The sequence below is a fragment of the Symphalangus syndactylus genome, chromosome 2 (genome assembly GCF_028878055.3).
Source record: "Symphalangus syndactylus isolate Jambi chromosome 2, NHGRI_mSymSyn1-v2.1_pri, whole genome shotgun sequence".
Lineage (NCBI taxonomy): Eukaryota > Metazoa > Chordata > Mammalia > Primates > Hylobatidae > Symphalangus > Symphalangus syndactylus.
The window spans coordinates 40460493-40473841 of NC_072424.2; the positions used below are offsets into that span (position 1 = coordinate 40460493).

Here is a 13349-nt window from a genome sequence, read left to right on the forward strand (position 1 = left end):
CATTAAAAAGTCAGTTTTCCATGTTAATTTATAAATTTAACATAACCGCAATAAACATACCTGCAAGCTTTTTTATTGAGACAGAAAAGCTGATACTAAAGTTCAACAGAAAAATAAACATGCAAGAATAGTCAGGAAAACACTAAAAATTTAAAAAGCTAGCCCTTGATATACTACTAAGCTTCTATAATTGAAACAGTGTGATAATAGTACAGAAATAGAGAGTCCAGAAGTAAACCAAATGGAAATTTCATATATGATAAAGGTAGCATATCAAAGAACACTGGGGTAAAACTGGTCTTTTTATTCATTTTTAAAGAAACCGTACCTCCAAATGGATCAAGGATCCAAATTAACAACTAAAACCACAGAAGTACTAGAAGAAAACACAGGTGAATTATATACCATAGGTCCAAGGAAAGCCTCTAAATTTAATCCAAAATTCAGATAAAACAAAAAACTCCAAAACTGGACTACATAAAGGTCTAAACATTCATACCTACACACAAACACTACAAACTGAGAGAAAATATTTGTAGTCCCAGCTACTCCGAGAGGCTGAGGCAGGAGAATGGCGTGAACCCGGGAGGCGGAGCTTGCAGTGAGCCGAGACTGCGCCACTGCACTCCAGCCTGGGCGACAGAGCGAGACTCCGTCTCCAAAAAAAAAAAAGAAAATATTTGTAACATACATCATCAAAAAAAAAAAAAAGAAAATATTTGTAACATACATCACCAGTAAAGAGCTAATATTCCTAATATATTAAAAACTCCTAACAATTGAGAAAGGGGAGGGGACCAAAAACCTGATGGAAAAATGAAGATAAATTTCACACAAAAAGATATAAAAATGACCCTTAAACATATGAAAAGATGTTCAACTTCACTAACAACAAGAGAAACAAACATTAAAACTATAATGAGATACTATTTCTTACCTATCAAGTTAGCAAAAATTAAAAAGTATGCCAACACACTCTGATGATGAGGTTGTGGGGAAACTAACCCTCTCATACCCTGCTGATGGGAGTTCAAATTCATACAATCTCTGCAGACAGGGATTTAGCAATATTTAAGAAAACTACATATGCTTTTAACTTTTGGCCCAACCATTCCATTTTGAAAATTTACCCAAAAATACACCTCCAACATACCAAAATACATATGGACAAAGTTGCAGCACTTTTCGTAAATTCAAAATATTAGAAACAGCATAAGAGTACAAAAGAGTATCTATAGTATGCTACCTTTTGTGTAAGAATGAAAGAAAAATAAGAAAATATGCATCTATCTCCTCAATCCTGAGGGGGAAAAAACACATGAAGGATAACTGGGGGAATCATGAGACTGGTAACCTACAGAGGTCAGGTTAGAGTGAGAAGGACAGAAGGAATGGGTGACAGTGCCCTGAGTATAAACATTTTTGTAGAGTTCTGACTTTTGGAAGCATGTTGATGTTTCACATACTGAAGAATAAATAAGATCAATTAGGATCAAGTGAAAAAGACAGAATACAAATAGAAATAAACGAAGTACACTGTATTTCAAATGAGTAACATAACCCCAGGGAAGAGGGAAAGAATGTTAGAGAAGGAAAATTAATCCAAGTAACTTTTGAACACGGTTTTTATATCAGCACATTCTAATAGAAATATAACGGAGCCACGTATGTAATTTAATATTTTCTAGTAGCCACATTAAAGTGAAATTAATTTTATTAATATATTTTATCTAATACATTTGAAATATTTCAACACATAATCAACATAAACTATTATTAAAATATCAGTGAGATATTTCATATTTATTTTATAGTAAGATTTCAGATCCAATGTACATTTTACACTTGTAACACATCTCTATTCATGTGGCTAGTAGCTACCCTATTATTACACAGCACAGATTTAGACTACCTGCCCTTAGGCTAAAGGAAAAACACTACAAACAAACGTTGAATTCTACTTACGAGGTGTCCTTTAAATGGTGGTATGAGTTAACAATTCTTAAACTATTTTCTTATATTCTAGAGTTGAACCAATAAGCAAAAATGTAAGTAATAGGGCCAGGTTTCTCATTGTTGGAAAACAGAACTATAAATACGGAATGAGGAAAGGAAAGAATAAACCCTATAGTGTTGGGTCAGAATCTGAGGTATCTGTATAAACTCACTGCTTTTAATAAAGATGTACTAGTGTGTGCACACATACAAACACACACACCTCCTCTTCTCACATATACCTATTTCCTAGATGTCAGCTGAGAAGGCCTAGAAGCAATAACAGTCGCAACCAGGACATCTACAGTCCAGACTGTGGCTTTTAAAGTCATTATTAAAAGGAACCAGGGCTCTGAGAAGAAATTCCTTATTCCAAGGCTGGGGCTGGGAACATGCAAGATGAGCCTAGAATACATGCTCAAAGAATGACAGGGGCATGTCAAAAGAATTGAAGGGGCTCCCACTGGCCAAGTCAGGGACAGTGTCAAAATAAATAAAGTACTATTGTAAATAAGCATAGAAGGAATAATGGAATTAGAATATCACCAATTAAGAACCATTATGAAAATTAGGCAGAAATCACCAATGGATACTAAAATTAGCAAAAGTTCAAGGAGTAACAAGATGTTTACAACAAATGGATACTAAAATTAGTGAAAGTTCGAACAGTGACAGGATATTTACCAAGTATCTATGTATTTTTACACAAAATACTTTAAAATTACAAAGGGACTGTGAACGTGAATACAAAGAGAATATAATGCCACTAAGCTATACACTTAAAAATGGTTAAACATAAAAATAAATGATGCATATTTTACCACAAAAAAATTACAAAAGGAAAAACAGTAACAATCAAGTGATCCAAAATCATATTACCAGTATTTGAACATCTTGTGCCTCCTGAGGTGATGCAAAAGCCTAACAATACTTTGTGGTACTCCCGCCAAAAATGAATAACCTTAATTCAATCATGAGAAAACATCAGATAAACCCAAACTGTACATGTTCTACAAAATAACTGTCTTGCACTCTTCAGAAATATCAATGTCGGCTGGATGCAGTGGCTCACACCTGTAATCCCAACACTTTTTGGAAGGCCAAGGCAAGAGGATCACTTGAGCCCAGGAGTTTGAGACCAGCCTGGGCAACACAGGGAGAATCTGTCTCTACAAAAAATAAAAAATTAGCCAGGTGCGCTGGTGCGTGCCTGTAGTGCCAGCTACTCAGGAGGCTCAGGCAGGAGGACTGCTTGAGCCCAGGAGTTCAAGGCTGCAGTGAGCCATGATCACACCACTGCACTCCAGCCTGGGCAACAGTGAGACCCCCGTCTCCAAAAAAAAAAAAAAAGTCAATGTCATGAAAAAACAGGAACTGCACCAGATTAAAGGAAACTAGAGATATGACAACTGAGTGCACTCATGACCTGAAATTTTCTTTTGCTATAAAGTACAATGGGCCAATGGGTAAAATCTGAATAAGTCTGTAAGTTACATAATTAATATTAAATCAACGTTAATTTCCTGATTTTAACAACTATACTGTGGCTTATATACAAGAATGTCCTTGTTTTTAGAAAGTGCACACTTAACTATTTAGGTATAAAAGGGAGTAAGTTCTACATTTTACTCTCACGAGAGAGAAATAAGAAAGGGAATGTAGTAAAATGTTAACATTTGGGGTATTTGGGTGAACTCTCTGTACCACTCTTGGAATTTTTCTGTGGTCTGAAATAATGTCAACATAAATTAAACAGAAAAACAAAGATGTCAGTCAGCACAGTGCCTGGCACATAATGTACAATCAAGTAAATGGGAGTTAGATGTTGTTAACGAGAACATAATCTCTAGGATTCTGTGCAAAAAAATTCTCGACTCGAGCCATTTATGGTTGGAAAAAATGGGGGAAGGAACAAAATAATACATATAGTATGCCCCATTTAAACATACATCCACAAATACATAGGCAAATGCATAAACAAAGACTAGAAAAATATATACACTGATCTGTTAATAGTGGGCAGCTCTGGGTAGTGTAATTAAAGTGATTCTTATTTTCTTCTTCATGTTTATCAGCATATTCTAGTTTTCTTATAATACAGATGTAACATTTTTGTGGGTTTTCCAATGATGATTTTTAGAAATTAAAGGAATAGCTCACAATCAAGGAAGGTATGACTATTCCTTTTCTGTAGCAGTGCCCTCTCTGCAGACCTGTGCTTAGTTACTGCATTTGAGCAACATATTCTGTTCCTCTACCTTTCACATATCAGAAGTATAATAATCATGTAATACTATTGTAATATTATTTCACATAAGAATATCCAGTCTTATAGCTGTTTTTGTGTTAAGAGAATGGAATGCACGTACACATATAATTTTGCTTCTCTCCAAAAATTCTACTGAAATAAGTCAATTTGTTTTGTCTTAAAACATAAATCCACAAGGATAAACAGCAGAGAAGAGAAAAAAAGTAACAAAACTTTGGAAGTTATATATTGATGAATGCTCAATGTGTAGCAGAACTTAAAAAGCCAAATTCCAAACGAACAGTAGAGAAAGCTGCCACTCAACCCAATTTACCGTCAGAAATCCTCATGAGAGTCAGGGACTGGCCATACCAACTCTGGAACTGGAAGTTAAATGCCGGGAGGGCACTGGGTGAAAGGAGCGATCCTGAGATCCCCTCCTCCTCTGTGAAAAAAATTTGGGATTATCTCTAAAATGCAGAATAGACCATCTATGGATTAGGGGCTGACTGCAAGTGCAGAGGTCTTTAAAATTGGATGATTAAGCATACTGAACCTAAAATCTATTGCCCCACCCCCATTCCATACACCAGGTCCCAGAAAAATGCCAACTGTTCTATACTGAAAGGTACCCACAAATACCCGGGACAGTGGATAAAAATAAACACAGACCCACACCAAAGCACATCATTGTGAAACTTCAGAACACTGGGGACAAAGCAGAGATCTAACAAGTTTCCAGTGAAAAGATCCAAACGAAAGAAGAGGGTTCACACTGGCTTAAGACTTCTCAAAAGCAACAAAAGATGAGGAGAAAAAAGAAACTATGCCTTCAAAATTCTGAAGAAAAATATTTCCAATCTAGAATTTACACTTACCCAAACTATATTAATCAAATGTGAAAATAGAAACCAAAAATATTTTCAGATATGGAAAGGCTCAAAACATTATCTACCATGTACGCTTTCCTAGAAAGTTACTAGAATATTGAGAATTTTAAAGTTCTTACAAATTTAGGAAAGACTGAGTGTTCGCAACTATAGTAAAAAGTTGCCAAAGACTACTTATACTCATTCGATTGTAAAAACCACTTACTTTTCTTTTACAAGCCAATCAGTGTTAGCTTAGCCCCTTACTTCTGAAAGTCAGTCAATTTAAAGTTAGGAAGAAAGTCACTACCATAAAATACCCAAGTGCCAACCAATCAACAACGGTCTCACCCACGTAATCATTCCTCTATAGATTATGTTAATCTGCTTCTGCTGCCTCTTAAAATTTTCTAATCGCTGAGCGCCACACTCCCCCAAAACACTATATAAAACTAGCAATTTGCTTTGTTCCAGGACATTGTGCCAGATTAGATATTTTAGATAGTGATGGTCTCATCATCCTTTGACAACAAACAAGGAAACAAACCAAAGGAAAGAAGAGATGAGACATGGAAAACAAGACATCCAACACGAGAGAAGTGAAGGAATACTAGCGAATGGGACTCTAGGATGGGAACTGTGCACCAGCAGCAGAAAGCAACCAATCCAGATTGAGGCTATGTGAGAGGGCAGGCATGCTGAAGGCTGTCATCCTCATGCTCTCTGGCATGGTACCATCTTTTGAATCCAACACAACTACTAGAGGATGTGTTCCACCTAAGCAAGAGGTAAATGAAGTCTGAAGAAGATATGAGTCCTAACAATATTCGGAGAACCAAACCCAGGAGAGAAAAATCTAAGGATAACAACAAGTGGAAATCACACCAGGAAAACAGCAATGCAGCAGGTTGAGGGAGTAGGCTTCAATAGTAGGACACCGGAAGTCTCTAGAAGAGAAATTTCCAAGAATTAAAAAAAAAAAAAAATTCAAACTGACAGATTACTGTGATTGACCTTGTGGAAAACTGCACCGAGGGGCTATTTAAGACACTGTTAGCAAATAAAATTTCCACAGACATAGTAATGTAAATATAACATTAACTATTAGACTTAACCAAATATTTTAATATAACTAAATTAAGAAGCTAGGTAGAAGCAGTAGTGGAGATGGTATTTAACATCACTAAAACTTTCTCTACCATAATAGAAACTCCAAATATAATGAAAAAAACTGGTAAATCAAAAGATAGCATTGTACATACATTATTTTTAAATACAGAGATATGTTGATGCCAGAAGAAACAGCTTAAGGAGTTGAAAGTAGTTACTTCTAGGGAGAGGACTAGAGAGAGTGGGGAGTGGTGGGACAAAAATGACTCACTATATTTTGTTATAAATCCTTTTTTTTTCACTATTGGACTTTTTAAAACATGTTTATTTTAAACTCTACATCTATTGATAAAATATTTTAAATTATTTTTAAAAAGCCAAATAGCAACATATAAACTTAATTGTTCATCATTCAAAAACATGTCTAAGGAAAACATTTTCAACCGAAAGGGACAGAATATCCTACAGAAAAAGTTTCCTTTTTGTTAGAAGATCTTTGTATTTCTAATACTGAAAGAACACAAACACACAAAATATAGAAGCTTCAAAAATAAAAAAAATTTAAGCAAATAATTACCAATTGAGTAGACAGTAAAGATTCAGGAATTGTAATACTAGAAAGATTATAGGTCTGACCTTACTTACAAATTCATTAATGATCAGGAGACAGTGCAAATAACACATTTAATTAAATCTGCTCATTTATCTATTTTAGGAAGTATAATTAACAGCAGTGAGACAGAGTAGTAATATAAAAGGACAGAGACAGATTAAAAACATTGGCCAAAAAAACAACCAAATTGGAGAGTATTTCCAAATAGAAGACTGGGTAAAATTACAGGTTTAAAACAACAGAAGAGGGTTATCAGCAGCTTATTTACCATCAATTTTACTTCACATTGTTGTCATATGAAATAATTTTGGCCAACGCTAATGTTAAATGGGGGGATGTATACACACACATGCACATAAACATATACATATGTATATATACAGATAATTTTTTCTTTATGAGAAACTGATAATCCTAATTAAGCAAGGATTCATGAAGAGATTACACCCTAAAAACAACATCCTGTTGATGCAATTTGACAAGAGTGAATTTGTACTCATAGTTCAGTAATTATAAAAACTCTTATCAAGAATAATCAATAATGAATTAAACTGTCCTAAAGACAATTAACTGTTATCTACCCTGTATTCTTCATCTAGCTACACTGGGATTATTCTCACTGTTCCTGCTCTTTATTTGAACAGCCAGGCACTGACCATTCAAAATAAAGTCTACATTTCCCAGCCTCTCCAGCAGCAAGGTGTGGCTATGTGACTAAGTTTGACCAATGGAATATGAGCAAAAGTAGTACACACGGAATTCCCTAATCCAAAATCTATAATGCTGGCTCCTTTTCTGCCTCCTGCACCCTTACTATGGGTATTCCCTAATTCTTCATCCTTAGTCTTTTCTGTTCTTCTCTAAGGTTTAGGCCAAACAAGTCTTAAAAAACGTATCTCTATGTCTCATCTATTGAGCTCCAATTTTATATTCAGCTGCCTATCATTCCACTAGTATGCGACATAATTATATAGGAGCATAACTAATTTTTAAAACAAAATAGATAAACAGACAAAGTGGTGGTAGAAACAATAATAGTAGTTGCGGTGGTGGTCATAAATAGCTAATATTTACTGAGCTCTTAGTATTTGCCAGCCATTGTTCTCAGAGCCAATCCTCACAACAATCCTACAAAGTAGAGTATTATCACCATCTCCATTTTACAAATGAGGAAATGAGGCCCAGGCAAATTAAATAAATTACTCAAGACACAATGCACTAAAGAGATCATTCAAACCTAGGTCCCCAGAACCCAGCCTCTTAACCAGCACACACTAGACTTTCTTCCAAAGTACTATCACACATTCTTCCAGTTCCAAAATGGCAGTGTAGAAGCAAGCTGGCTTCACTCAACTGCCCCACAGAAAACCAAAAACAAATACAAAGTGCTGAGATTATCACCAGCAATATCCCAGAATTCAAAAATGAGGAGGAGACAGTTTCAGGGCCATGGAGAAGTGAGAAAATCTAAGCAGGAAAGGAAAATCGAACTTCCATAACCGTGATGCCCCTTTCCCCAACATGTTCAGCACCAAGAATGCAGAAAATTTCCCCCCGACTCACAATCACTACACTGGAAAAAGAGAATAAGGTGAACAACCAGCTTCCCACCATCGTAGGATCTCTGGCAGGAGACCTGTCTCTGCCTCAAATTACAGGAAGTTTTGGGAGTATGTAAAGGAAGAAGTATCCGTGAGGACAGCCAGAGACAAAGAGGGGAGGGGGGACTACTATTCCCAGCCCTAGAGAAACTCTGCTCTGTGACTCGGCCAAACGAGATGCCAAATCAAAACAGCTGTTCAGCAGCACCCCGCTGTAGGAGGTTCATTCCACAAGTCACCTGGGCATGAACCCATAGCCAGCCTTCCCACACTACCGGAATATCTCCTGTGGGATGCCCCCCGTGCAGGAGGGGCAGCATACTGATTGGTTACTAGAACCGAGGCAAACCTGGGCTTAAGGTGCCAGCTGGTGCCGAAAAGGAGGCGGCAATCTAGCAGGAAAAAAAGAAAAAGAAAAAGAAAATCAAGAGGTATATTACAAAGAATCATTAAGCGAACACATAATAAAAACCAAAACAAGTAGATCCAAACATGGGAGCTTGAAAAACAGAAAACAAGGCCAAAAGAAAAGACTGCAACAAAGAACTATCCTTCAATGCAAATATACAGATGCACATCCACAAGAAACAACAGCAAACAGGGAACCAAGGCCTCCTCTAACAGCAAAGTGAGGAACCAACTGTCCTTAGCAAGACAGCAATTTGGGAACCCTCCAACCAAGAATTCAAAAATAGCCATTTTAAGGGAATTCGGTGATCACCAAGATAACACAGAAAAGCAATTCAGAAACAGATTGGAGAAATTTAACAAAGAGACTGAAATAGTACAAGAAATCAAATATTGGAACTCAGAAATACATTTGCTGAACTTAAAAAGTCATTAGAGGCTCTCAACACACAGAGGAAAGAATCAGTGAACTCAAGAGGCTATTTGAAGATACACAATTAAAGGAGAAAAAAGACCAGCGCTGCTAAGTATAAAAAGCAAATGTTAATAGATCTAAAGGGAGAGATAGACTGCAATACAGTAACAGTAGGGGTCTTCAACACTCCACTCTCAGTAAAGGACAGATCATCCAGACAAAAAAAATCAACAAAGAAACCTCAGAGTTAAACTACACACTAGAACAAATCAGCCTGACATTTCTAGAACGTCCCACCCAAGTGCCACAGAATATACATGCTTTTCATCAGGACATGGAACGTTCTCCAGAACAAACTATATCTTAGGCCACAAAACAAGTCTGAACAAATTCAAAAAAGCAGAAATTACGTGAAGTATCTTTTCTGACTACAATGGAACAAAATTAAAAATCAATAACAAGAAGTAGTTCAGGAAACACACAAACACATGGAAATTAAGCAACATCTGAATGATCAATGAAGAAATTAAGAAGGAAATTTAAATATTTCTTGAAACAACTAAAAATGGAACTATAACACACTACAATCTATAGAATACAGCAAAAGCAGCAGTAAGTGGGAAGTTATAGCAATAAATGCCTACATCAAAAAAGCAGAAAGACTTCAAATAATCTCATAATGTGCCTCAAAGAACTAGAAAAGAACAAACCTAACCCAAAATTAGTAGAAGGAAAGAAATAATAAAGATCAGAGCAGAAATAAATAGAATTTAGACTACGGAAAACCAATGAAATAAAAAGTTGGTTTTTTTGAAAAGAGAAACAAAATCGACAAAACTTCAGCTAAACTAAGAAAAAAGTGAAGACCCAAATAAAATCAGAAATGAAAAAGGAGACAAAACAAGTGAGACCAAGTGAGACCATAAACACAAAGAATCATTAGAGACTATTATTAACATCTATATGCCAACAAATTGGAAAACCTGGAAGAAATGGATAAATTCCTGGACACATACAACCTATCAAGATTGAGCCATGAAGAAACAGAAAAACTCAACAAACCAATAAGAAATAGCCAGATTGAAGCGATAATAAAAAGTCTCCCATTAAAGAAAAGCCCAGGAGCTGATGGCTTCACTGGTGAATTCTACCAGACATTCAGAGTATACCAATTCTGCTCATACTCTTCCAAAAAACTAAAGGAGAGGGAATACTTCCCAACTCATTCTACAAGGCCAGCATTACCCTGATTCCAAAACCAGTCAATGACACAACAAAAAAAGAAAACTGTGGGCCAGTATCACTAATGAACATAGACATAAAAATACTAGAAGATCAAATTCAACAACACATTAAAAAGATAATGCCCCATGATCAAGTGGGATTCATCCCAGGGAGGCAAAGATGGTTCAACATATGCAAATCAATAAACATGACACATTACATTAACAGAACCAAGAACAAAAAACCCTGTGATCACTTTAATAGATGCTGAAAAAGCATTCAATAAAATCTAATATCCCTTTATGATAAAAACCCTCAGCACATTGGGTATAGAAGGAATATACAAAATAATAAAAGCTATATATGACAAACCCACAGCTAATACCACACTGAACAGGGAAAAATTGAAAGCCTTTCCTCTAAAATCTGGAACAAGACAAGATGCCCACATTTATCACTTTTATTCAACATAATACTGGAAGTTCTGGACAGAGCAATAAGGCAAGAGAAAGAAATAAAGGGCACCAAATTGGAAAGGAGGAAGTCAAATTGTCCCTCTTTGCAGACAAAATGATTTATATACAGAAAAACCTAAAGATTCCACCAAAAAATTCTTAGAACTGATAAATTCAGTAAAGTTGTAGGACACAAAAATCAACATACAAAAATCAGTAGATTTATATATGCCAATAGCAAAGAATCTGAAAGAGAATTCAAGGAAGCAATCCCATTTACAATAGCTACAAAGAATTAATTTAACCAAAGAAGTGAAAGATCTATACAAGGAACATTATAAAACACTGATGAAGGAAACTGAAGTCGATACCAAAAAATGGAAAGATATTCCATGCTCATGAATTAGAAGGAGTAACACAGTTAAAATGACAATACTACCCAAAGCAATGTACAGATTCAATGCAATCTCTATCAAAATACCAATGACATTCTTCATAGAAACAGAAAAACAATCAAAAAAATTATACAGAATCACAAAAGAACCTGAATAGCCAAAGCAACCCTGAGCAAAAAGAAGAAAACTGGAGGTATCACACTACCTGACTTCAAATTATACTACAAAACTCTGGTAACCACATCAATATGGTACTGGCATTAAAACAGACACATAGACCAATGGGACAAAATAGAGAATCCAAATATAAATCCATACATTTACAGCCAATTTATTTTTGACAAAGGCACCGAGAACATAAAATGGGGAAAGAACAGTCTCTTCAACAAATGGTGCTGGAAAAACTGGATAACTATATTGAGAATGATGAAACTAGGACCTATGTTTCACTGTACACAAAAATCAAATCAAAATGGATTAAAGACTTACATGTAAGGCCTGAAATCATCAAATTATTAGAAGAAAACATTGAGGAATTGCTCCAGGACATTGATCTAGGCAAAGATTTTTTGTGTAAGACCTCAAAACCACATGCAATCCAGGCAAAATAGACAAATGGGACTACATCAAGCTAAAAAGTTTCTGCACAGTAAAGGAAACAATCAAAGTAAAGAGATAACCCATAGAATGGAGAAAATATTTGCAAACTATCCATCTGGCAAAGGATTAATAACAAGAATACACAAGGAGTTCAAACAACTCAAAAGCAAAAGAACAAAGATATCAAATTGATTTAAAAACGGGCAAAAGATCTGAATAGATGTTTCAAAAGACGACATTCAAATGGCCAACAGGTATATGAAAAAAATGTTCAACATCACTATTTATCAGAGAAACCCAAATCAAAACCACAATGAGATCTAATCTCACGCCAGTTAAAATGGCTTTTATAAAAAAGGCAGGGCATAACAGATGCTGGTGAGGATATGGAGAAAGGGGAACTCTCCTACACTGTTGGAGGGAATGTAAATTAATACAGCCACTATGGGGAACAGTATGGAGGTTCCTCAAAAAATGAAAAATAGAGTCATCATATGATCCAGCAATTCCACTACTGGATATATATCCAAAAGAAAGGAAATCAATATATTAAAGAGACATCTGCACTTCCATGTTATTTTTTTTTTCGCAGCACTATTCACAATATCCAAAATATGAAATCAACCTAAGTGTCCATCAATGGATACATGTAAGAAGAAAAAGTGGTACAGATACACAGTGGAATATTATTCAGTCATGAAGAAGAATGAAATTGGGAGTCTCTCTGAACCTATTCTGGTTCAGAAGGTTGCCCCATTAAAAATAATATAAAAGTACAACAAAAAATGTTTTAAAGAATGATATCCTGTCATTCGCAGCAACATAAATGGAACTAGAGGTCATTGTATTAAGTAAAACAAGCCAAGCTCAGAAAGACAAATATCATGTGTTCTCACTTATACATGGGATCTGAAAAGTGGATCTCTTGAAGATAGAATGCAGATTCGTAGGTACCAGAAGCCAAGAAGGGGTGGGGATGGGGAAGATAAAAAGAGGTTGATTAATGGGTACAAACATACAATTTGATAGAAGAAATAAGACCTAGTGTTTGATAGATCAGTAGGATGACTAAAGTTTACAATAATCTATTACATATTTCAACTGTTTTTAACAAAACAAAAGACAACTGTGTAAGGTGATGGATATCCCTACTTACTCTTATTAGATCTTTAAAAATTATATAAATTTATTATCACATGTCCCCCACACCAAAAAAATGGGTGAATTGTATAGTATGCGAATTATTTGTCAACAGAGCTGTAACCAAAAAAAGATGCTATCATAGCTTAAGACTTTTTAGTGTCCCCAACAATCACAATAATCATTAAAATATCCTCCACAGTAATAAATTTGATGTTTCTGCAGATTAATTTTTAGAAACTGCCAATTATTACTTAGAAATATGTATGGTAAATA

General features: G+C 35.4%; 1 protein-coding gene across 31 annotated transcripts in view; it reads right to left on the reverse strand.

Annotated features, from left to right (window-relative positions):
* R3HCC1L (R3H domain and coiled-coil containing 1 like) overlaps positions 1–13349 on the reverse strand; it is a 105485-nt gene that overhangs the window by 80747 nt on the left and 11389 nt on the right. The gene's annotated exons all lie outside the window — the stretch shown is intronic.